The following is a 24,890-nucleotide window of genomic DNA, read 5'->3' as shown; positions in this document are numbered from 1 at the left end:
GCGCCGGTTCAGGATTTAGTAAATAGCCAAAGATGTGAAGTTTAAGAATGGGTGTGAGTGGGAGGGTTAATTTTGACTCTACAGTTGGGTGTTGTGCCCGCTCTAAAGGCTCAGAGTTTATGAGGACGTCTCCCTCTCAAGTGACCAGCTACATCTGGCCTGCCTAAGTGGGCTGCCTAATAAATGGCACACTTTGCCAATGATCTGCACTTTCAAAGCACAGAGTAAAGGATATCCAGCTGTATCAATTTCACTGTATGTATGCAGACTTAACAGTTATTTGCAAGAAAGTATTTGTAAGAACACCATTATCAAAAGAGGAGGAGAGGACTTGAAATTTATGTTAGTCTGTGAGTGGACACACAGCCTTTCAAAGACATTTTTTCTTAATTACACTGAAAGCATGACAAAGTCACACTGAAGAAGTAGAGAGAGCGAAATATAAAGTTTAGCTCCCAACAATCAGGCACAGTGAAAAATCCCTGCAGGAGGACATTAACATGTGATAGAGAAACTTGCCTTAGTCCCTTCCACAGCAGAGCCCCCCTGCTCTCCACTTCCATCCTTTGCCACCCCTCCAACACTAAATGTGTTTTCCAAATGAAAATAAACGGACTCCGACCGGTTTGAGGCAGTCATACTCTGGAATATGAGATCAAATAAAGGCTTCTGTGGAGGCTGAAAGGAGAAATGAAATGGCTTCTGAGGGGAGATGTACCGAGTAATAAAATTACTCCTTTATATCTTCCTAAACAGCACATGTTCCCCTGGAGAGGGTGAGGGCTTCACTTTGGTCAAAGACAAGTATGCAAGTGGCAATTTTTCCTTCAGGGAAGATTCCCTGATACACTTCTTGAGACTTGGCGCACTGCAATTTTCTTGAAAACGAGAAACTATTTCAGCAACAAGTTAAGCGGAACTTTGGAAGTTTCACTTTGATGATGTGCTGGTACACGCTGTCATTGAAAGGTATGTTCCATTAAATTGGAACAGCAAGATGATTCATAAGCCTATTGCTTTTCAATGAGTTCAAACTAGGCTGAAATGTTCAGATGAACAGTTGTATTTTATACTAACACGTGCAGTTGGCTTAGAACTGACCATGATGTACCACAAACAGTGAACCATCTTTGGGATGAAAAATGTCACTACTTTGAAATTGGTTGGCAATTCCAGTTATACAAGCACCATTCCATTTGGCATTGGGGGAAATTTACAACAAAAGTATGAATCTAACTACTTAAAATCAAGCAATTGATTTGTATTCTTAAAAAGCTGGTCACAATAATATTCAGATGGACTTTTTCGCTATGGCAGAAGGGCTATATTAGAGGAAATTTGCAATTGGAGAGAATACATTATAATTCATTATACAGTAGCTATTAAACCTTCAGTAAAAATGCTTTAGTACAAGGATTGAGCCACTTATCAGACCTACTCACTACCTTTAAAAGCTGTCCATGTTCAGTGCTCTGAGTGGCAAAAAAGCAATCGCTGATGACTTTGAAAATAGGACTAGATGTACAATTTATCAAAACAGAAACGGCTGGCAGGGATTTCCGAGAATCAAGGGTTGTAACTGTTTGTTCAAAAATCACAGGAGAAAGGAAGACTGCAAATTGCGGAATTTAAAAAAAAAGAAATTCAGCAACACCATTTTAAAAAGTTATCAATAGAGTGGTTTGTCCAAAAACACCTTTAAGACATTTACATTTTTAAAATGTATTGTTCACAGAATTGACTCATTTTCTTGTGAGATATCCACGGTATGTTGCATGGATCGCAACCCTTTATCAAGACATAGTTGTACCTTTCCAATACTATGTTTTATTGTGTTCTCTTAATGAGGTTAATCTAAAAAAAAAAAAAAAAAATGATACAACAAATTAAATAAATTACTTGCAGATGCACATAAGTATCCCTGTTTCCGTTTGTTTTATGCGGTCTTGGCATGTAATTAAGTGGTTTACACCAGGTTGATGATGTTTGTGCTGTGACTATAAATTAATTTTCTAGTGTGAGCATAATATAGAACTTTTATTTTCAGTGACAAATTGCAAGACTGTTGTTTACAAACATATACAAGTAGAGAGCAGACTCATTAGAGAGGCCCCAAAAATAGTGTGCGGAGCGTGCATCGGTAGATTAAAACACTTGTCAAGCTATCATCATGGGTGACTTTTAATTTACACAAAGGCAACCAATTATACTTGAGGCAACATTTTCAACACTTCGCGAACTTCACGGAAACATCATTAACTTTCTCTCTGTATTGCCTTTTGCCCCTATCAAAGCCTGTTGCTATCTATTCAGGAAGACGAATGGCAAAGGGGATGTATCTGACAGCTTAAAAGTAGCCATCAGCTGCCTGTGAGACATCTCCCTGCACATCCAGCCCTGAACCTTCCCAAACAAACAGAAGGCTCCACTTCAAATACATAGCAGGACTATTAGGTAATCTTCTCCTTTGTTCACTCTCCCTGAGCTTTGGTGACTAACCTCAATCCCTCCCTGTTCAACCTCCTGCTTTCAAGCTGACAACACAACACTTAATGCTGCCAGGACTAAGGGTGTACTATGATGAGTGGATAGGAATTTTATGTAAATATACACATCACATCTTATGTATTCAAATGAGTTTTATTTGTTGTGTTATGATGACAGTACCGGTATGGTTTTTAAAGCGAGAGGGGAAAAGAGATGAGGAGGGCGGCAGCACAAGGGCTCTTTGTTTTTGGGACGGGACAAATCTGAGGTTTCCTTTTGGATATTCAATATCCTGCAAGGTACCAAACAGAGTTACAGTAGTCTAGTGTCTGGGCTTTTTTTCAAGGGGAGGGGTGCAGAGCTTTGCTACGTGTGTCTGTGAATTGTTGCATGCTTCTTAGTCAATTGCTGTGTGGCTTGCGTGAGTCGCTTCCAACAAAGCCTGGGAAATCAATCAATCTGCAAAGAAATACCTCTTACGCCAGATGTGGCACTTGAAAAAAAAAAAAAAAAAAAGACTTAAAAAGACTTGCTTGTATTAGGGACTCTAAGGGTCCAAACAGTATAAAACCATGTTGAAATGAAATATTTATTACAAATGAATCAAGCTGTCAAAATGCTACCTACTCCACTTTGAATTTCTGCTTGTTATTCTAGGTGGCTTCTCTAAGGCGTAGCATGTCAAATCTGTAAGTGTGTAAATGTCTCACTCTGAAATATATCTCCACTATTTACTTTACAAGTTGCCAAGGAGAATGAAAGACAAATGTTTCATTAGCAGGTGACTTTTTTTTTTTGGTTCTTTTACAAGTCTTCAGTAGTTCCGCTTCTTGACACATATATGCGCACTCCTGCATACACGGAGTATAATTATAAATGCAAGGCTTGCTATAGGGAGCTGAACTTTTCACACCTTTCAAAGCCACAAAATTGGATGGTTTTGTGGTTGTGCAGCTGCCGCTCTGCGCTAATGCAAGGCGGTGTCATATGAAAAATATTCCTCTCCTCAAACCACAGGGCTGGTCATTAATGAAACACAGGCCGCGCAGTGAGGTCATACAGAGTCTAGATTTCAGCAGCCACACTTAAAAACCGCTCAGAGAGAATAGAGAAACATGAACACAAATCAGATTCCAGCTCCAAGGACGGGGAAAATAAATAAATAGAGAACGGCACTGGCCCCTCTCACATTTTCCCCCAGCTCTCTGCAAACAACCGTCAACTGCAGCTCAGAAACAGCTCACAATGAGAGCAGACTAAACAATCTGGTCCCGGCCAAGGAAAATGCTAAGCAACTCTGCACACAGGATGTCTCACCCTAATTGCCAACTATCAAATCTCACAATGGAATCTATCCATTTGGCAAAATCTTCACAGCAAACTTGGCAATATACTTTTGCTTTTAGAAGTGTCAACTTTTGTGATGAGAAGACAGGACAAAAAAAAAAAGATGGAGAAACACAATTGTCGAGGATTTCATTTTTACCATTTTCTTGGATTTGCTGGGGTTTATAGAGCTTACAGGAAAACTAGCAATAATGTGTGCTGAGATGAAGAAAAAAAACTTTTATTAGACAAAGGTGCTAGGGGTCTTGTAAACGAGTGATTAAAATCCTCAGCATTAAGATAAACACACTATAAAGGTCCCCAAAGACGTGCACGCTCAGGAAGGAGAGAGAGCGAGGGCAAGCCCATGTCAGCGAGAGAGACTGACAGACTGTGTACTGGAGGTGGGCATGGGAGCGTAACTGGAACCTTGGGACGGGTATAAGAAACAGGGTTACCAGGAGGGACCAGGCTCTAAACAGGAAACTAATGGGACAGTCTCCACCATCCACCATGTGGCATTGTATTTTCCAGCCAGTCAAAGCCATGCTCGCAGAGACCCCATGACTTCAAACAGCCAAAATAGCAGCACATTCATGAAACAGAACAGAACTACTGGGAATTAAAGAAGGCAGGGAAAAAAGAAAACACACACACACACAAAAAAGGTAGCAAGCCTCAACAGCAGATGGTAAAATTAACATTTCAACAGTTCCTTCCTTTCATGTAGGTCTCGGCAGAACTTTTTCTTTTTTGGGGAAGAAAAAAAAAAAGAAAAAGTAAGAGGGGCTTGGGTTTTGGTAAGATACAGTGGTATAGAAGGCATCTGGAAAAGGGGAAGAGGAATATTGGCTTATTGCTCCTGATGGTCCACCTCTATGAAAAATTAAATAGGTCTGTTTTGCAGGTTTCCCCTCTCTAGAGTGCCCTAAGCTGTGTTATGGAAACATCATCTTGGTAATTTATACGCCAAAGAACACCTGGTGATGAAAGAAAATAAACTATTCCTCCTTTTCTTTCTCCATTTAAAACCTAACACTTCGACTTTGTGGTCTCTCCCTTTGATGTTTCTTTTTCCACCTTTTTAATGTCCATCCGTTTGCCTTATTTTGCAAGAAGTTGGCGTCTATTGTAGTGTTAAGTCGTTCACAAAATGCTTGTCAGATTCTATTTTGAAGTCTTGATATACATTTCAAAAGGTGCTGTAGAGATGTTATCATGGAGAGACTGGAAGACTGAGGTATCTCTAATAAAGACCCAAACAATGGACAGCCTCTCTCATTTCTAACCCTGTCCAATGGAGCGTCTCAGTAGTACCCATTAATTTGGACACAGTTCTGGCTAAATTACATGTGTTCCACCTCTGTGACATTTTAAATGCAATTAAAAGCTGGTTATGGAAGTGTGCACGGACTTCCCTGTGATGAAGGGAAATCACTGACGTGATTAACATGCAAACGAGCTCATGCTGGCAGACTAGATTGGGGTTTGAAAACCTCAATTACTTTTGTGTGATTATCTATTTACCAGTACACAGATTTCCATTTCTCATCTCCAGCCGAGTTCCCCATGCACAAGCCTCAATTATACGTGGCACACCTTTATTTATGATGCGCACGATGCTGAAATACAAGCTCTGGTTATTTTTCACTGTGATGTATTGCGTCTTTACAGGCTGTTCATGAGGCAGGGCCACCAGACCAGCCCTTCCTAATGCTGAACCATTTGCTTTGTGAGCACTTAATATGATCTTGACCCCCACCACCCTACACACCCCCAATCCATCCATCCAACCCCTATTTAAACTCAGTTTAATCCCACCCCCCTCCCCGTTAGACAGGAGGGAGAGTAATGGACAAAGGGCAACCATTTGTCCTTTTCAAAAGAATTTCCTGCTTTAATACTTTTTATTTATGTCTAAACTCAAATCTATAACACTGCCAAAAAAATAAGCCCCTTTAAAATGTGTGTGATTTTGTGTGTGTGTGTGTGTGTGTGTGTGTGTGTGTGTGTGTGTGTGCGTGAGAATATGTGGAGGGGGGTCTATTATCTGGAGACTAATTGCAGGTGAAAATCCAACTACAGTATATCAAGTGGCAGTTGAGAGGAAGGTGGGGATTGAAATGAACTGCAGAAACACTCCAGGCCTTATAGTATGTATCATCTTGTTGATGCAATTATTAAAGCAACGCCTGGCAGCACAGGAAGAATGCAGTTTAATTAATTTAAACGGCTGAATAGTGACAGAATCACTGTTTTTTTTAATGATTTACATTAAAATATACATTACCTTTTTCAATCAGGCAAGATTTCAGAAACAAAACCCTACAACTTTTTTTTTTTTCGGAAGAGAAACATAAAACAAAAGAATAAAAATTATTCAGAAAAAACACAAAAAACATATGAACTACTGTACAGTAACTGTGCCAGTGTGTACTTGCTTTTCAGCCATTTAATTTGAAGCTTAATGATTTTTTTTTAAAAATAGTATCTTGCATGATTTTATTGTTCGTCAGTGTTCCTGCATGCTTCTCAGTGCTCAGGGACAGGAAGAGAAAGGAAGACACACATATCTGTGGCACAGCCAGGCTTTTTAAAATGTGCCCAGCATACATAAAACATGCCCTGTTGCTTCAGCTGGAGCAAAAAGGAAAACAGTGCCATCAAGTGAAATTTCTGAGGACTCCTCAAACACCTCAGTAGACAGATCTATCACCTTATCTGTAGGCAGAAGAAGAAGATGGTATTTTTCCTCAGTACTAATTATATAATTGGTATCTATTTATCCAAAATAAGGAGTTCATTTTCACAGCATAAAACAGCTTGTAAAAGAGGTACCTGATTATTGTTATAAAATACTATGAAAAGATTTTTTTTAAAAGTGCAATTCAAATGTATTCTGTACATTTGCATATCTTGCCAAATAAATCATCTTTAAATTTCTACTCTGGATGGGAATATTAGGTACAAGAGTACCTCCCACTCAAGTAGTGAGATGATACGACAAGAAATGTACATGGTGCTTTGGTGACTCCGTGTTCACAATCCTGTTCGAGGTACCTCAGGAACAAAGGGAATCATTATTAGTATTTGAACTCAGTTGCCAGGACTTGGCTACAATGCTGGTATAAGGTTGCTAGAATAGGTAGAAAAAAAAGCAGTGGATACACCGTATTGAGTGAGTGAAACTGGTGGTGATGGCTAGAATCATGAGTGAGAGAGAAGGAAAGAGAGAGAGACAGAGAGAAAGAGAGAGGGAGAGAGAGAGACAGACAGAGAGAGAGAGAGAGAGAGAGAGAGAGAGAGAGAGAGCGAGCGAGCTTAGATAATAGTAGATAATGGACAATTAACTCAGGCTAGTAGTGCCGGCTGCAGTGAATAGCAGCTTGTGGTGCAGCAAGTCCCCGATCACCACTCAGCCATATTCACATTGGGAATACAGGCGATATCAAGCTGCAGGCTACTGGGCCTCAGAGGTGTACACGCTGCATTAGCAATCTCCACAATGCCTTCAAACAATGCTTGATACCAACAAAGTGTCCCAAAGTGCAAACGCAAGCACTCTGCTGATGGGAAGTCTGTGGTGCCATAACCTTGTCTATTGTTTCATGTCCTTTCACCATCAAAATAAACCCAGGAGCCGTAAATCCATTAAAAAAAAAAGTGACATACTGGCATTCCTGGGTGCAGACATTGAAATTAGCATAATTAAACCTATATAAAAGCTAATTGCATAAATCAATGAGTGAATATCATCACTGTGCATCACAGAAACAATGCATGTGCTCATATCAGGGGCCTCAGAAGTGTTTTAACTGCCCACCCAGCCCCCCCCCACCCCCTTCAAGCTCCATCTAAATCTATTGATCTGTGAAACACAGGGACCCAGGGGAGGCAATTCACTTAATATCATACATCTAATGATGAGATGAATAACGATTATACCATTTGGTAATTAAACGTCTTACAAACCATTTAACTGACTGTGCGTTAGGAGGGGTCACTGGAGGTCGTAACGATTGTTTTTCATTTCTCGCTCGGCACGAAGGCAGGAGACACGCAGGAGGTATGACTGGGGGTGGTGGTGATGGTAGAAAACAGTGCATGACACAGTGGTGAAAACACACTAATGAATGTTAGCAGCTATGGCACTAATCCCTAATGCTGTCAAGACTTTGAAGGGAAAACAATTTGGAAGGGGCGATGGAAATGGAGGAAAATAAAGCAAGACAAACATCCTCGCTTCCCTGGATTTTTTAAAATATATATTTAGAAATCTCATTAGCTCAGTTTTGCGTCCTTTCACAATATATGATAAGAGATAAATGAGTGAGAAAAGTAAGCCCATATTTATTGGTGAACTGTAAACACATGACAACGGCGATGTGACAGAAGGGAAGGGGGGGGGGTTATGTACAGACACCTTCCCTCTTTATAAGAATGTGTCTGATCCACACAAAGGTGTGTTAAACACACGCTTTGAGAGCCAATTTACTGTCAACATCCACAGCCCTAATCCCTACTTACAGGCAATAATTACCCAACATTGCCATGTCAGTGTGTTGTTGTATGGGCAGGCAAACTCTGAAGGCCTGTACAGGGCTTATTTCTAAGTCTAAGGTAATATATACACTAAGTATGGATGAGACAGGGAAGTCAGGTGAAAAAGTTTGGAGGGGTTAGCACACAAACACACACAAAGGTCCAATCACTATGTTGGACTAGCCTCTTCTTTCCATCCTATCCTCAGAGGGCTAACAATAACTTTCTTTTGTAGCTGGCTCTAGCAAATTCACACAGCATTTACCGACAATGGGATGTGTGTCATGCTCCTGGCTCCTTATTGAATGATAGCTAGTAAACATTGTCATTCCAAAGAGAGACAGGATTAAAGCCTGCTTTGCCCATTGAGGGGAACAGTACGCGAGAACGGGAACAATAGCCAAATGGAGGACGGTATCACAAGGGTCCAATGTCTGCCGTGATGAATATGTGGGAGATTATAACCCATTCCATCATTTCCATAATGTAAAACTCTCTTTCTTCTTCACCCGCCGACTATTCACTAAATAAATGAGAAAACTATCACCCGCGCAGAAATATTTGACAAAAGGCAGAAGGGAGGGAGACTGAGTTTTGAATGACCCCCGTGCCTTTGACAATACAGGCGCTGTCCGGACACATTCGGAAGCAGCGGAGTGAGAAAGACCTGGTAGAGTATTTATCACTGGGCACAAAGCAAATGTATTACCATGTCACCTATACCACTTTACGGCAGAGAATGGAACCACGGTGAATACAAGGGAGTTTTACATAATACCAGGTGAAAATATGAATGCGGGGCTCTTTCGATGTGTGGCTTTACTGCCTCGCTGGCACTCTAAACTGAGGGATCATTCAGTGGACACTAGTTTAAATCCCAGTGGCCACAAAGAGTCCGCCTTTGAATTTAACCAATATGCTAACTAGCCTAGCTAATAAGTCTTTCCGGTAAAAAAAAAAAAAATCATTTGAATTGAAGTGACTGAAAGAACTTCAGAGAAGAAAAGTCATATTACAGAGTTTAGAGTAAAGAGAACATGAATAAAAGAAGTTAAAATGGTCCGCACTACTTTTGGCTGCGGGTAACTTTTCTTACAAGACATTATTTTGGCAAGCTAAAAACAAATGTCCTGTGCATTATGAATAAAGTTGGTGTACTATACTATACAATATATAAGCAGCCCATGAATCCAACTGTTACGTTTCTTGAGAGCTCCTCAAAAAACATTAAACTTGTGAAATTCCTGAGCCATAGAAAATATCTCCCCACCCTGTCCTCTGCTCACGCCTCAACATCACTGACACCTTTTCAGCCAGTCACTTGATGTGTGAGTGTCTGTTTGCGTGTGTGTATGTGAAAGAGCCTCTGTGCAAGGCCACATGCATGCTTGCCTGTGTGTGTGTGTGTGTGTGTGTGTGTGTGTGTGTGTCATCTGCCAGATCATTGCAGTCTATTCCAGAGATTTCTCCCATGGTAACCTAGTTTATTTACTTTATCTACAATATAATGCTTCAGTGAGCATTAGCAACTTTGAGACACAAGTTTCAATCAGTCGTCTAGCGGCGGTGTGTGCATGCTCGTGCGTGTGCTCAGCCAGGTGCAGAAAAGAGAAGAAACCGCCGCCAAAGAGGCAGCGCAGCTCTAAACCAAAAGGACTGACAAAGAGGTCCCAAAATAATACAAAATAAAAACGGACAGCAGGAGAGAGGGAGAAGGGAAACAAAAAGATAGAAAAACAGAAGCAGGGAAGAAAGCCAGAAAAAAAATTAACTGTACAGGACAGCAGGGGTTAAGAAGTGGGTGGAAAGGTAGAGGTGGATTTAAAAAATAAAAAGGAGAAAGGCTAAATAAAAAGTGATACTATGCTGAGAAACACGGAGAAAGAGTGAGAAAGACAGACAAAGGGAGTGATAGAAATCGACAAAAACAAAGTGAAAAAAGCATGAGAGAGAGAGAGAGAGAAAGAGAAAAGTAAAAGGAAGGGAGACAAGGTGTTCTCCCTGGGTAGTGTGGAGCAGGTCTTGTCCAATAAACACAGGTGAGCAGCTCGACAGGCCAGGACCACCGAGCTGACTGACAGCTGAGAGCTCTCACTGACCGCCAGCTTTATTTTACATGACATGAGGAGTGCAACTCAACTGACAAAGAGAAACTGCCTCTGCACCTCTCAGAGTGTGGGAGGGAGAGAGGGGTTGGCAGGAGCGCACACATAGGCCTGCACCCGTACACACTTGTCTGTTTAAAGCGGCATCCATGCACCATGGCCACAAAGTTGCAAACACAAAAATATCCTCTCTCGCACACGCCCAGACAGGAGGAAAGCCGTGCCATTTCCCTTCACAGGTGAGCAGGAGAAGGAAACACCCCGGTGCTTCGGTTACTTAGTGGGAGAAAGTGAGGAGTTGTGAGGTGGAGTGGGGGGATTGAGGGGGGTAGGGGGTGGGGGGGGTTGAATGTATTATGTGTGCCGACTGAATCTTTTCCACATGACGGGCCTCGGGCTGTTTTTGTCAACTGCACTCTTGAGCAGCAAGAAGTCAGGTAGTGTGACCACATGATTGCCCAAGAGGCACTGCGGTGAGAGAGGGAGAAATGGGCAGAGAGAGGGAGTGAAAGGGAAGAGAAAGGCAAAGAGAGAGAGAGAGAGAGAGAGAGGGAGAAGGATAGGGGGCCGGGGACAGGACTGATGCAGCACGCATGATGAGGTGTAATCACAAACCCCATTCCGAGTGCAGTGGAGATTGTCAACATACACACATTCACATTCCACTGTCTGTCAGCTCTATGACCCAAATCGAGCATGCTGTGTGAGAGTGTGTATGTGTGTGTGTGTGTTTTTCCACACACGCGGATGCTTTCTGCCCATTCCGCCTCCAACCAGGTAGTAACGGTTGCACTGTCTAGGCTTGCGGTTTGTGGTGAGGAAGTCGGATTCCAAGCTCTTGTAGGATTTCGCTGCCGCCTGTATCCCTTTTCAAGCTGCGATCAAATGATCATTATGAACAAAGGACTTGGCTTGTTGCCTCTGGAGTAAAAGCTTTTTCAGTGGCTGTGACCGTGTGGTTTGATTTGAAACTTTTACTTAAAAAAAAAAAGAGACATTGAAAGAGTGCCCTATAAGCGGAAGAAGGCGCTTTCTCACAAAGGAATCTCGAGTATGTTAAGACGATTAAAATGTAAATTTTTATAATAAAAATGCGTTATGAAAAGTGGGAGTTTAAACTATGTAATTAAAACTTAATATGCAAAGAAATATATTTTGAGTAAAACAATTGGGATGCTGTTGTCATTCCATTTAAATACACATGAAACAAAATCTCATTATATACATACCATGGAACAGAACAAACAAACAATCTAATTTACATCTGATTAGTTAAAACAATGCTTCCAGTCTTCCATTACCACAGGAAGTCAAAATCCTTTTGTCATAATTTTGTTGGAAATTGATACAGTGCAAAAACAGAGATATGTTTCCAAGAAACCATTTCTGTGGTTAACATTTGTGGCAATATAAACATAATGTTTGCGTTTCTGAACTATGTCTCAAATACAAAGAATTAAGCACTGATTTGTCTGCAGCTCAAGATATCCCTATACACTGTAGCATAATATGCAGTCCCTGAAGTGAATTCAACTCATCAATAGTTAAAATAGTGTAGATTTAGTTTATATCATAATGACAATATCCCTATAAAACACCGGACTGTGAAGGGCTAACATAAACAGAGGGCTACGTGTGCAGGCTGAAAAATGAGGCTGCGTGACAGTTTGGTGATAACATGCGAGTTCAATCTGTCAAGACAATCAGCATTTAGACCTTGGGAGAAGAATGCGCGACTGTGTGCGACCGATTCATTGGACACGATCACCTGCAAGTGAAGCCACTCATAATTCTTCCCACCTGAAATAAGGAGTTCAAACTAATGTCAGGCTGCTCTGATGTCATGCCTGCCTCAGATTGGGTTTCACAATAATCTCAGGCTCTTGGAGAGATGCCATTGGGTCCAGCTTCCGCACCCAAGATTTCTCCAATTAAATTGCAGGGAAAGAATAACACGTGAAACACTAGATCCCTGCTCGTTTATAGAAACGAAGGTGGTGCATGCAGTATTTGCAATCAGGCTTTTCTAGAGTATCAGTCATCTCTAATATGAGGTGTATACAGGTCTATTGGCGAGGTCTAACGTATGCTAAGGCCACGACCCTACTTGCCACTCTTAATTGCAAATGTACCTTTTTTATAATATTTTCCCAATACTTCTTGTGCCTCATAGCCCCATACAACCTTCTGCAAAATAGAATGAAGATTTGGCATTTTGAAAACATTGGATGAAAAATAGGGTGAGGGAGAGAAAAAGAGAGAAAGAGAGGGGAATACCATATAAGCAGCCATGAGGATCAATAGACTCATTGAGCCTCTTTATCTTCTCCTTAAGGAATGATGGCACTACTTATTCTGAGCCTCCTCACCTCCCCTCCTTCTAACTCCATTCTCATGGCAACTGTGCACTCTGGACAAACATTCTCCATGCAATTTCTTTTCTTCTCTCCTCACCGTCAACCCTACATCTCCCCAGTTATTTCTCTTCACATCAGACCTGTGCAGGATAAATACCTGACAGTCGCTAAGAAATGATATAGACTAGACTAAGAAGAGAGAGAGAATCTGTAACGTTCACATGTAGTAGTAGGAATTCAACTTTGTTATGGTTTTATTTTGGAGGTGTGATGCGTTACATATGGGGTGTTCTCACCAGCAATGAAAGACTGGAAGAAAAAGCAAAGAAAATACAGGTTTGAAACATATGTCCTCTGTGGAAACAATGTGAGCACAATCCAGACTCTATTTAAAAGCAGGACAGCTCCTAATCCGAGATATCAGCGAAGAGCAGGACGTCATTGATCCATCAACTTTCTGCTCCAATTTGCTCACAGCACGACACTATCAGACCCCAAACCAAACCTCATTAAATTGAAATATGGAAACTTGGGAAACTTCCAAAACTCCCAACTTCCCTCTCTCGCTCCCTCCCCCTTCCCTAAGCGTGAAGACAAAACAGTGGACCATAGAGAGAACAGCGCATGAAGAACGGCAGTAGATCCTTGGGACTGAGAGCAAAAGGAAGGAAGAGAAGGAAAGAAGGGAAAGTAAACCTTTGATGAGTAAGACTTTTTTTGTTAAGCGAGGGGGCTTAACTTTAAAATATTCTGGGTGGCAGTGAATGGGGGATTGACCAATGGCCCTGATCTCAGCCACACACTGGGGCACTGGGGTTAATGGTGGATAAAGATTAGGAAAAAAAGGGGGTTGCTTTGCCTGATCTCCATCCACCCCCACACCCCACCCTGCCGTTTTCACCTTCTCCACCAATCCCAAATCAGCTAGACAATGGAGGCTGCCAATGGGGAATGATCCAAGTCACTTTGATTTCTGCCTCTACCCCCTCGACTGCTCTGAGTGCCCAGGGTAAAGACCCGTGGAGGTTCCCCCTGTTTGCCCACTCAGAGGGACTACTGTTAGTAGGCTCACAGAAACCATTTGAGGATTGGAAATGGAATGACAAGAGCTCTCTGATCTATGACAAGAAATCAATTTCAAACTGGAAATGTGAGCAGAGGGCTGTTCAGTCCGAACTGCTGCTTCTTTAAAGCAGCCAAAGACATACTTAATTGCAGTAGATTTTTATATATGTCTACACTGGAAGTACAGCTTGCAGTGTTGGGGCAATTTCACTTTTTTGCAATGATTAGAAGGACTTTATTAGGCCAGCAGATACGCAGTAAGAGTTCATCTTTGAAGATATAACTGAATACTAGACAAATTAAGAACTAATATTCAAATCTCTTTTAGGTGGAAAAGGAAATCTGGACTCTGCTTAGCTCGGGAAAGATAGGACTCTGGGGAGGTGGACCTGGTTCAACAGCCAAGCCACCCAGCATCTTTGCTCCTGCCCGTACATTTTAATCATATCTAGACCTCAAAGGCACCACTTCATGATGCTGTACTAAGATAAATAGATTTTCTCCCTGAAGTTAGGGACAGAATCTAAATAACCTTATGGAGTCAGTAGTCATTTTACTTTTCTTTTGAATATCTAGGCAGAATTATTTAAACAATTGATATTGTAATGATTGATTATTGATTGACAGCACATGGAAACACACCTGTACCAAATACCAGAAGCAAATCATTGCATTCAAACATACACACTACTCTCTTTTAATACTTAACATTTTATACAGTACCAGTCAAAAGATTGGACACACTTTCTCATTCAAGTGAATGGGATGGTGTGTCCAAACTTTTGACTGGTACTGTACCATCAACCCAACTAAAATTAATCAGAAGTTTTACAAGTGTTTCTTCTCACCACAACATCTGAGAGTCCTAATCAATGAAGTGGTGACACTAGTCATGCTGAAGATATAATTGGTGGCTCCCATTACGTGACCCAAGATTCCTTACACTCATTTATGGACTGACCTGGTGACAATCACCATCTTGTGTCATTAGCTTGGAAAAGGGAGATATATTTGGAACAACTATGTGCAGGATCGGCCAAATAGCTAAAATAGATCTGGTATTAACTGATTAACAGCTAATATTTGATATCACCCAGAAATGTCCTTTAATCGTGTAAAATATTTCATATTTAGCTAAAACAACATTGTGCTTGTGTAATATATAAAAAGACCTGTCTTGGAATCTGAAATCAGTTGCCACTGCAAATGTGCATGACCCCCAAATGCCAACAACAGTTCTGACATTTTAGATGTAATGGTTTGTTAGTTAGTTAGGAAGTTAGTTCCTGAGACAGCTAATAATACTTTGAGTTTGATAGTGGTTATTGGATATACTTCACATTGCTGAATCAAAGCACATAATGTGAATCGGACTAATACCTTCCAGACCATGTAATCAATATATCTAGCAAAAATATGTACTGATAGGTAGAGTATAATGTTCTCATACCTGGCACTGCTATTTTGTCATTTCAGCACCCAGGACTGTGTGACTCTGAAGCCAAACCCCACCAACCTTTATGACTGATGTGGCTCATTACAGTGGACACATTAATCTAGGAGAAAACACAACACCAGGCATGCAAGGACAATGAAAACTGCTTTCACTTACCACTTTGGACTTTACAGTGTGTGTCTTCTGCTTGTTCCTACGGGTGCAGAGTGAGCATATTTCATCCTAAACAGACAAATGGGAAAGAAGATGTTTGGACTAAAAATATGAGCAATACGATGAATAAGGCTGCCTTTGCCTTCTAGAGTTTCTGTATATCCAGTATATACACTACCGTAAGGTTAAAGCTAATATAACCCTGTTCCCTTTATTCTCTTCTGTTCTGCTACAAATCTCAATCAAGACATCAACAAAATAAATAGAAAACGTGATATCCAAGCTTGCTCACATTTGTCTGCCATAATGCATATCATAACTTCTAAGCAAGAGTAGATTGAAAATCCTTGGGGTGTGAAAACCAAACAGGCACCACTGAAAGGTTGCCCAGTGAAGGGGGAATTCTATCAAGGTGGACAAGATGAAGATTTGTTACATTTGAGGGGGGGGTCGAATGGGGCCCCTTTGACCTCAACTAGCCACTACAACCACCCAAACACAGTAGAGCTAACACTACACCACAGACACACTTGGTGTCTTGACAAATAAAGAAAAAACAAAATCACTTTTAATTAAAAAAACAAAAAAGGTAACTTTCATTCAAAGAGTACTTTCAAAGATGATCTTGAGGATGTACTGTAGGTTACTGTTAATTTCAACACTGATCCTTGAAAAGACACAGTTAATGCTACTCTAATCTCTCTCAAGGTTGAGGATTCTTTGACAGAGAGACATGAAGCGACCATGTTCAAATACTTACCCTAAGGGAGAGAACTTGCTGTTGTTGTCCGTCACAGGAGTGGAAGGAGTCCAGCGATGTCAGCTATCTAAGATAAGGGAAAACAGTAAGTATGTCATTAGTCCAAATCTATTCCATGACATCCTGATCTTTTTTAAGTTTCCCAGGCACATTCAGTGCTGGTGCAGACATGTGTGGGCTAGATTGTGTCTTGCATAACTATTTTCTGTATGGCTTGTAGGTGAAAGCTATAAACTTTGGAACAACAAAGTGCACCTGGATTTTGCTGTGAAGCATGAGAGCATATGTGTGTGTGTGTGTGTGTGTCTGTGAGTGTGTGTGTGAGAGAGAGAGTGCATGCACAAACAGGCAACTTACAGTACATTACATGCTATAGTCCCCTCCCCCCAGCACACACATGCGCGCACACACACACACACACACACACACACACACACACACACACACACACTCTCTCTCAAGTTAAAAGGTGCAGTGCCTGCAGGCTCAAGCCTTCAACGCCAAGTAAATCACACTGTTAACCTGACACAATTGATTTCTCATGTACTTCCATTCAGCATTGAAGCCCACATGCTATGGCATCCATATAATTTAGAGATCATTAGTGTTGACAATTTTTGTGTTAATCACACAACTAAAGCAAGAGTGTATAATACCACCACTGCAGCTACAGATTGCCTTGGACACTTTTACTGCATATACATCACATTTAGAGCATTAGGAAAAAATTAAAAATCCACCTCGTTGTGGAGCAGTGTGGGGGCAAATTTCTGCTGCCGGGGGCATGAGGGGCACAAAATGGCCTGGATGTTCCTCTCTGAATTTTTTTTTTTCCTCCCTTTTATTCTCCCAGAATTCCAATGACCCCTACAGGCAACCAGCGACTGCTGAATCCTAAGGAATGTGCTCTCTGAACTGTACAAAAAGCCCTCAGCTCAAAGAGCACAGCTGAAAACAAAACATGCCAACTGCTATAATTTTTCACTGTTTTGAGTTTGAGGAAAATATTGCACAGATTGCTCTGCAACATTTACTCAGAGAAGGGGGAGAGGGTTTGAGGTGGGGGTGGGCACCAACCAAATGCCCTGTATGTTGGTAAAAAAAAAAAAGACATGAAAACGTTTGACAAGTTTAGAATCAAATAGCACTTATTCACTCATTTCATATATTTGTGATGTGTGATTCCACATATTGTACATCTATGAATATGGAACTACATATATCGAGTTATAAGCTCAAAAGAAATCTTAAAAATTGTAATGTGTTTGTGCAAATAGCAGAGTTCATTGATAAAAGCTGGCAATATTGCGATAAAACAAAATATAATACCCAATCGTTTTAAATCTTATTTAGATTTTTAAAAATAAAGTTAATTTACTTTACTTAAAATAATTTCCTGCTGAGTTGACTTTAATATCACAACACCTCTGGGCTGTGCAGATGTCATATTTTATTCACTGAAAAAGCATTAGAAATGCTATTAGTCTGTATGACCTCCAATTCGTGGGGATTTACAAATACCACACATATCTTTATGCCAAATATAAAACCATTGGTAAATTCTATCAACTTATAAATATGGCAAATGCATTCAAGTATTCATGAAGGCCTAATAATGCTATAGGCTGATATTTACATAAAGCGCTCGCGCACTAAGTCAAGATAAACTATTTAAGACCCGCACCACAAATACCTCCACACTGCAGAAAAAGGAGGGTCCTGCGATGAAAGAGGACATTATGCTAACAAGTCAGATTACTGTACACAATAACTTTATCTTAAAAGTAAATACCATCCTTGGTGTTGGAAAAGGGGGGGCATTATGGAAAGTCACTGGCAATATTTCTGTGGGGACCAAATGCTCCTTATCAGTGTTAGTCGAGCAATTCAGGCCCGCCCGAAGAAAGATGAGTCTTCAAACTCATTCTATTCATGGTCAGACGTGTAATTACCCTCAGCTCACAGTCTAGACGTAACCGCTTTCACAGTATTTAAGACCCCCTATGCAACGCGCGGACGCCGGCTCCTACCACCAAGCCCTGCACGTTAAATCTGTGGGCAGATAAATTAGCGAAGAATGCAATAAAATAGACACAATGAGAGGAACTTTATCCTCCCCGCTGCTAAATGAGATTTCTTTGAAATGCAGATCAGTGGCTCTAGATTAGTGAATTTTAGCTGCTGTCAACATCATAACAAAATACAAATGCGATTGTTCGCTGGTGCCTTATCTCCTTGCTTCCATCTGCTGGCTGGTTATTTACTCCCCCTTGATTTACTATGCAGATCTAAATAAGTCGCATCAAAAGGAGGGCTTACTGCACAATGCCTTCTTAAGCTTCTACATCAAGGTATTTGAAAAACCGGTAGTCACATGAAAAGGCTGCCCATCAAAGGCACATCTCTAATGAACTCTCCCATATCAGAGGGGGCTTGTGGGGGCCTGGCTTTAATGCCGTCTGTGTGGTGAGAGAGAAGCAGAGCTACAAATCAAACCCACCAAGCCATGGCCGAGACGGGAGGAGGAAGACAGAGAGGGGGAGAAAAGAAAAGAGAGACAGGAGGAGGAGGTGGAGGAGGAGGAAGGCCTCAGTTATCAGATGAGATTAGCTCAACACGGGGACTAGTCCTAGGTCTTTCCATCATCTATCCATCTAACTTTTAAGTCTGGTTGAGGAAGGCACTCGTGAAAAGCACTAGATTAGAACAAATTACAAAGAATTAGACTGGATGTGGCCACAGGTTAGTTATATACTTCTGGACAACTAGAGAAAACAAACAGAACAAAAATTCAACCTGTGATTTCAACTTTAGTTTTTACAGCTCAGGGCTACATACTGATGTAGCGTATAGTAAACAGCTTCAAAGTTAAATGCAGTTCCTTTATGTCTTTTTATACAACTGGATTGCAAGGAAATCAAAGAGCATTAATAAATATCAGTTAAAATGACAAACCAATCCAGCACTTAGAGGGAGGGGGAGATTCTCGGACTCTCAAACGTCAGAAAGAAAGCCATACTCTGCTGTCCTCCCTCCTCATTCTCCCCAGGTCTGCAAACAGCTTTGGTAATCTCGAACAGAGCTTTTGCATTACGCTCCTGCAATAACCTTTAATTTCATGGTGTATTTGTTGCATTCAGCGCACAGGCCGGATTACAACCGACAATCTTCAGACTTATACAGGGAAAATAAACTGCATGGAGAGATCACGATCTGTACCCCCCACCCACCGCCATCATCACCGCCACCATCCAGCTTTGTAGCCCGTGTGTCTGGATGAAGGGGAGACCCCCACCAACAAGCATGGAGTTTACCAGTGAACAATTAGCCCCGGAGCAAGAGCAGGCCCGGCACTGGCACATGTGGTTAAGAGGCGAGCGCTGCGGGAGAGCGCCAGATGATGAAGGGAGGATGAGGATGGGAGGAGGAGGAGGAGGAGGGGAGAAGAGGACATTGAGGGGGGGGAGGAAGAGAGGGTGGGAGGAGGCGTGTGGCGTGTGCCAGACACGCGTGTGCCAGTTTTTGGCTACTGGGCATGTCCTTCGTCATTCACTTACTCTATACAGAGAGAAAAGATGAAGAGAGATAATTGAAGAGGGATACCCCCCCCCCCCCCCCCCCTCTTCAAATCCAAGACAACTTTGACTCCGAATTTTAGGAACCCATCCAGATTGAGCTGTAATGTGAGGGCATCCACTGGCTGAGTCGCTTTGGTACAGAAACCCAACTTCTCGTCCCTCCCCTCACCCCGCCTCAAGCATCTCTCTGCTGTGCAGCATGCCAATTGGGCCCAGTGCCAGTCGCATTTGCAACCACAAGGGACCCTTGTCTTTTTGCCATGCCTAATGAAATGACAAAACAACAGATTTGCATATGCAGAAACACGTGTTGTAACAGGTTTGACTCCTCTTGACCCAAGCCGTGTTAAAGAGAGAAAATGCAGAGAAGAAAAAACATGCAGGAAAAAAAAAAAAAAAAAGTTCATGACCAACAGCTGCCTGGAGGTATTTAGGCTCTGATGGGCACTCAAGTCTGCACCATCTGCCCTGCTGCTTGCCAGAAGTGACAATCTAAATTAAAAACCACTCGTCAAATATCATAAAAATAAACCATTGTTTAGCTGCGTCCATATGTTGTGGCCGTTCCATCTCCTTCTCCGAGAGAAGCATTAGAGGCTGAGCTACAAAGCCTATAGCTGTGATCCAGGGAAAATCCAGAGAGCCACACAGTAGCTTGTAATTACCCTCCCACCGATCCGCTGTCTTCAGACCAGATCCCTGCGTCATCCTACACATTATCCAAGTCCATCCTCTCCACATTACAGAGGAGAAAACCTCGGAGAGCCAATGTGGTGAAAAAACAGCCATTGTTTAGAGTAGGATTAGGGATTGCCATCCAAGAGCACAAGCTGGGTGTTCAGATGGTCAAAGGAGATAAAATCCCTGCACTATACTTGCTTGGAACTAGAACTACAACTGCTATTAAGTTGTATGCAAATGTATATTTACCACAGCACAAATAAAAATTGTGGTGGCTAGTGTGTTGCTGTGAAACAACCCAAACTTAAAAAGATGCATTTCTGAAAATGTCAAATGTCTCCCCTCCACATTTTGACCAAATTATGTCCTGACCCAGGGGGCTCGACTGGAGACATTCCTTTTGTCCTTTACTGAAAGACACAGCTACTGTGCGACACTGCTGCCCGCCAAACCTACTCAACGCCACCGCTGCCACCCAACCCCCCACTTCCATTTTTCCTACTGTTTTTATTTAGATGAGTGAGACAGAAGGAACAAACCTGAGACAGTCGTGACCCTGCGCAAGTGTTGTAACTTGGTCTAGAGCTACGCCGGCAGAAGGCAGCACCATATGCCCTCAGCCCCGAGCTGGATGCTCTTTCTGCAGCCTAATGTGCCTGTCAAAAACTGTTACTGTCACAAAACCCCCCCCTCACATGTTTTTTTTCCTCTCACAACATGTTTGAAATAAACATTTTTTTTTTTCCTCTGTGTCTCTTTGGGTAAAGTGGAAAGGTCCTTGGAGATGTGAGGCACCAGTGAATGCAGTGTAACTACTTATTTGTGGGCCTGAGCAGCATACAACTAATCACTACTACTGACCGAAGCTCAGCTACTATGAGTCATGCATTCATTAAACAATAATTCAAACAAATATCAATTTTTTCCTAGATCATCACATTCTGATTGTCAATTGTCAAGCACTTAAGAAGGTCAAAAATAACCCAATCTAACACTTTCATCTATGTGGCTTATCAGGCCACAAATCTTCAAACAATGCTGTCATCACTGAAAGATGCCCTAGATGTCATAATAAAAAGAGAAAAACAATAATTGAGTTAGCTGCCACTGTTAGCCTCAGTGCTGTCTCACATGACTGTTTACGAGTGACAGGCTGACGGCTGAATGCGGTCTGAGCATTGGTGACCTTGCCTTTTACCACGAGTGACCCTCTATCTTTAATTCAGGGCAAGACCCCCGAACCAACACATTTTTTCACACCAGGACACTGTCCATCTGACCGTGACTTGAATAAAAGCTGCCATGCCTTCACACCACACTGACCAGCAAGTAAACATGCAATTGTTAACTGAAAAAGAAAAGGGGAAAAATGGGGGTGGAAAAGGGGGTGGTGGGGGCAGAAAAAAAAAAAAAAAAGATGCAAGGTCTGTTGCTGCTGTTGGTGTACTGTGATTCAAATGAGAACAAAGTTTATTGGATAAACAAGACTGACAGGTCAGCTAGTGTTACAGGCCAAGCTTATGGCGTCTTGGCGTGTCAGCTCGATGGGAGACCATTAAGCACAAGGTCACGGTCAAGACTGTGGTGCCAAGAGGTGAACTCCTAACCTTATGAAAAGACATGCATTATTTTACATAGCTTTAAAAAAAAAACAGTGAGTACACAAACCAGAAGTTTGTTTTATAACTTTGCATACATGTCCTTTTCCATTTCAGAGTTTGACACACTGTGGGGTTATACACACCAGCCAAAAGCTACACTTTCTGGCTTGCATGACTTGTTGGTCAGTTGTTTGTGGCTTTACAATCCTTGGAGGGTATTTGACAAACAATCTTTGCAGGATGTTTTGACACTTGATTTTTTTTTTTGAGTAAATATATAACCACAGTCTTTCTAACTTGGCCAAGCAAACATGTAACCCATAAAGAAGAGCTCAAACAAATTTTACATGTGACTATGAACTGAGATGAAACAAATAAAGCCAGTGTGAAGAAGTAAGTTGCTGACTGACTCTTTCATCAGATAGCGCTGAACTCCCCCTTGTGTGGGTAGCCCGCAATCTCCTCTCTAATCCTCATCCCCTGACCCCACCCTGCACAGCTTTCTCCGGCCAAGGAGTCGCAAAGTTTCGCGCTCACAACAGTGTCGAGTCAGGCTTAAGAAGTGACCCAGAGCGTAACTAAAAAAGTCTGAGCTGTCTCAAGACTCTTAGTAACTGGGGCACACAAAACATCATTACTGTGATGTGGATAATTACAGTGCAAAAGGGTGGCCTCTTAAGCATGTAATACACTCTTTTATCTTAAGAAGTCAATCTCTCCAAGGCTGACAGCTTGCAGCATATGATCCTGGTAAACAAATACTTTTGCGCGGCACAAAAGTGCCATTAAAGGCCAAAACTGTCAACACAAATTCCATTCTTACTGGGGGGAGGGAACCGAAGTGGGAGGGAGGAGGGGAGAAGGGGAGGAGGAGAAAAAAAAAAAAAAGGACTTGATCACTTCTGGTTGCTTTAACTTGCATGGAGGTTGTCATGGAAACATTTCTATGAAGTTAACAAGGATAAAACCTGAACATTTGCCATTTAATTGCCTTTAAGCTTAGTAACAGGACCGAGTTAGCTGTATATATAAAACACACTGAGTAGGTTACATGCATGGGCTCAGCGAGATGTTTAGAAAAGTAAAGCTGGTGCACCACTCCTGTGATTTTTTTTTTACCCGTTTCTCCCCCAAATGCAGCAACACCTCAAGGGTTGAGCGAGCAGTCAGTTTCATTACAGAGGTGTTGGGGGATGGGTGATGGTGCAATTCAAAAGCTAATCCAAAAGTGAGCAAGTGTTTCATCGCCTCAAAAGTAGTCTGACTCAAAACAGAATTGATGTAATCTATGCTTAAAAAACCACTCTCCGGACCTATTCTAAATTCACACTTAGTCATCTTGCACCTAGCCCCCATTGTCAGATTCAACAGTTTCTGCTTTCACACCAAATGCACACAAAGTTCACGTAGGACCCACAGAATGGCAAATAAATTGCAAAGCATTTTCTACTTCAGCTCAGCTGGAAGCAACAATTTCCATATCTAAGATAAAATCATGCATCAACCAGTGTTCATTGAGCTGAAAGCTGAATCTTAATTTTGATAAATGATTGAAACGTATGACAGGGTACACACATTAATCCTGTGGAGGACATTCATTTTCCTATTACCATAATGTAGAGCACGACCGCCTGATGATAAATGCAGCAATCAAAAAATGGACGCAGAATGGGGAGAGTCGGGGTAATAAGTGCACTGCTCCCAACAACGGTCAGTCTTGGAGGAAGACTAATGGCAAGTCTCTCCATCCCTCCCGTTGCCTCGGGGAAAAAAATGCATCCTGTTTTACAAAATCAAGTGACCTTACTTACCGCACACACCTCCCCAACAACGAGTAAACAAGAGAGTACGGACTGTTTTAAACATGCTTTAAGAAATGATTACAGGGGCACTCCAACAAAGGGGCTGATTGTGCACTGTCGCTGACATATTTCACAAGGGGCATTTATTGCCGCCTGGCCTTTGAAGAGTGAGAGCTGCTGAGTGAGGGGGGAACTGGCCCACACCTGCATAACTGAGGAGGGAACACCTGTGCACCCTGCGGCTTGAACAAGGAGGGTCGATCCAGCTAATCCAGGGGTGAAAGCTGATCAGAGGACAGGCCCGAAGAGTTCAGCAGCTCCCACTACCTTGTTATCCTTCCTTTACCAAAAAAAAAAAAAAAAAAAAAAAAAAAAAAGTTACATCTATTAATTTTTGGGCCACTGTGATTGCAAGAGAACAGTGGCAAGACACAGGGAGTGTAATAGAGGGACTCAGCTGATGATTTTATGAGCTTTTAACGTTTAGTTTAATTAGTTGGAATTTCAGGTCTATCATCATGAAAATTAATATGCTACCAGCATCACTGTTTCTGGACCTCGAAAAAATGATGGAATATAAAAATGGAGCAAGCAACCACGGTAAGGTGTTGACTGCTGATAATGACAGACATTGATCATGCAGATACTGATCATGCTGATAAAGCATTGATAATTATAAACAGCCTTTAAATCTAATTGTATTGTAGTTTTTTAGTGCACAGGCTTGAGCTTAAGAAACTGTGACAGTGGTGTTTAAAAAGCATTGATGAGAGGGGGTGGGGGGGGGGCATTTTAAAACTATATGCAACCCCTGTGTGCTGCAGGTGATAACAACAGAAAATCATTTTGAAGATTTTTTCTTTAATAGTATAGGAATCTTCTCCTATTTAATAAATAAGCCTAATAAGCTGCCATATAGATTTAATTATATGCATATGGCACGTTGTATATTACATTTAATTAATTCCGTTTACTTC

At 41.6% G+C, this 24,890-nt stretch overlaps 1 protein-coding gene across 6 annotated transcripts in view; it reads right to left on the bottom strand.

Annotated features, from left to right (window-relative positions):
- The window catches only part of foxp2 (forkhead box P2), a 208,542-nt gene that overhangs the window by 78,606 nt on the left and 105,046 nt on the right, over nt 1-24,890 (bottom strand). For 5 of the 6 annotated variants that reach the window (XM_067581684.1, XM_067581683.1, XM_067581686.1 and 2 more), the window contains exons 2-3: nt 16,252-16,318; nt 15,495-15,560 (exon numbers count right to left, since the gene is read on the bottom strand). The gene's annotated coding sequence lies outside the window, so the exon portion shown is untranslated. Of the gene's footprint in view, nt 1-15,494; nt 15,561-16,251; nt 16,319-24,890 lie in introns of those variants that run through there. The other variant, XM_067581688.1, reaches the window with a different exon arrangement.

This window comes from Thunnus thynnus, chromosome 23 (genome assembly GCF_963924715.1).
Source record: "Thunnus thynnus chromosome 23, fThuThy2.1, whole genome shotgun sequence".
In the NCBI taxonomy this organism is placed as follows: domain Eukaryota; kingdom Metazoa; phylum Chordata; class Actinopteri; order Scombriformes; family Scombridae; genus Thunnus; species Thunnus thynnus.
Note: the sequence above shows the minus strand (reverse complement) of the source record. Positions and strands in the feature narration are given on the sequence as shown.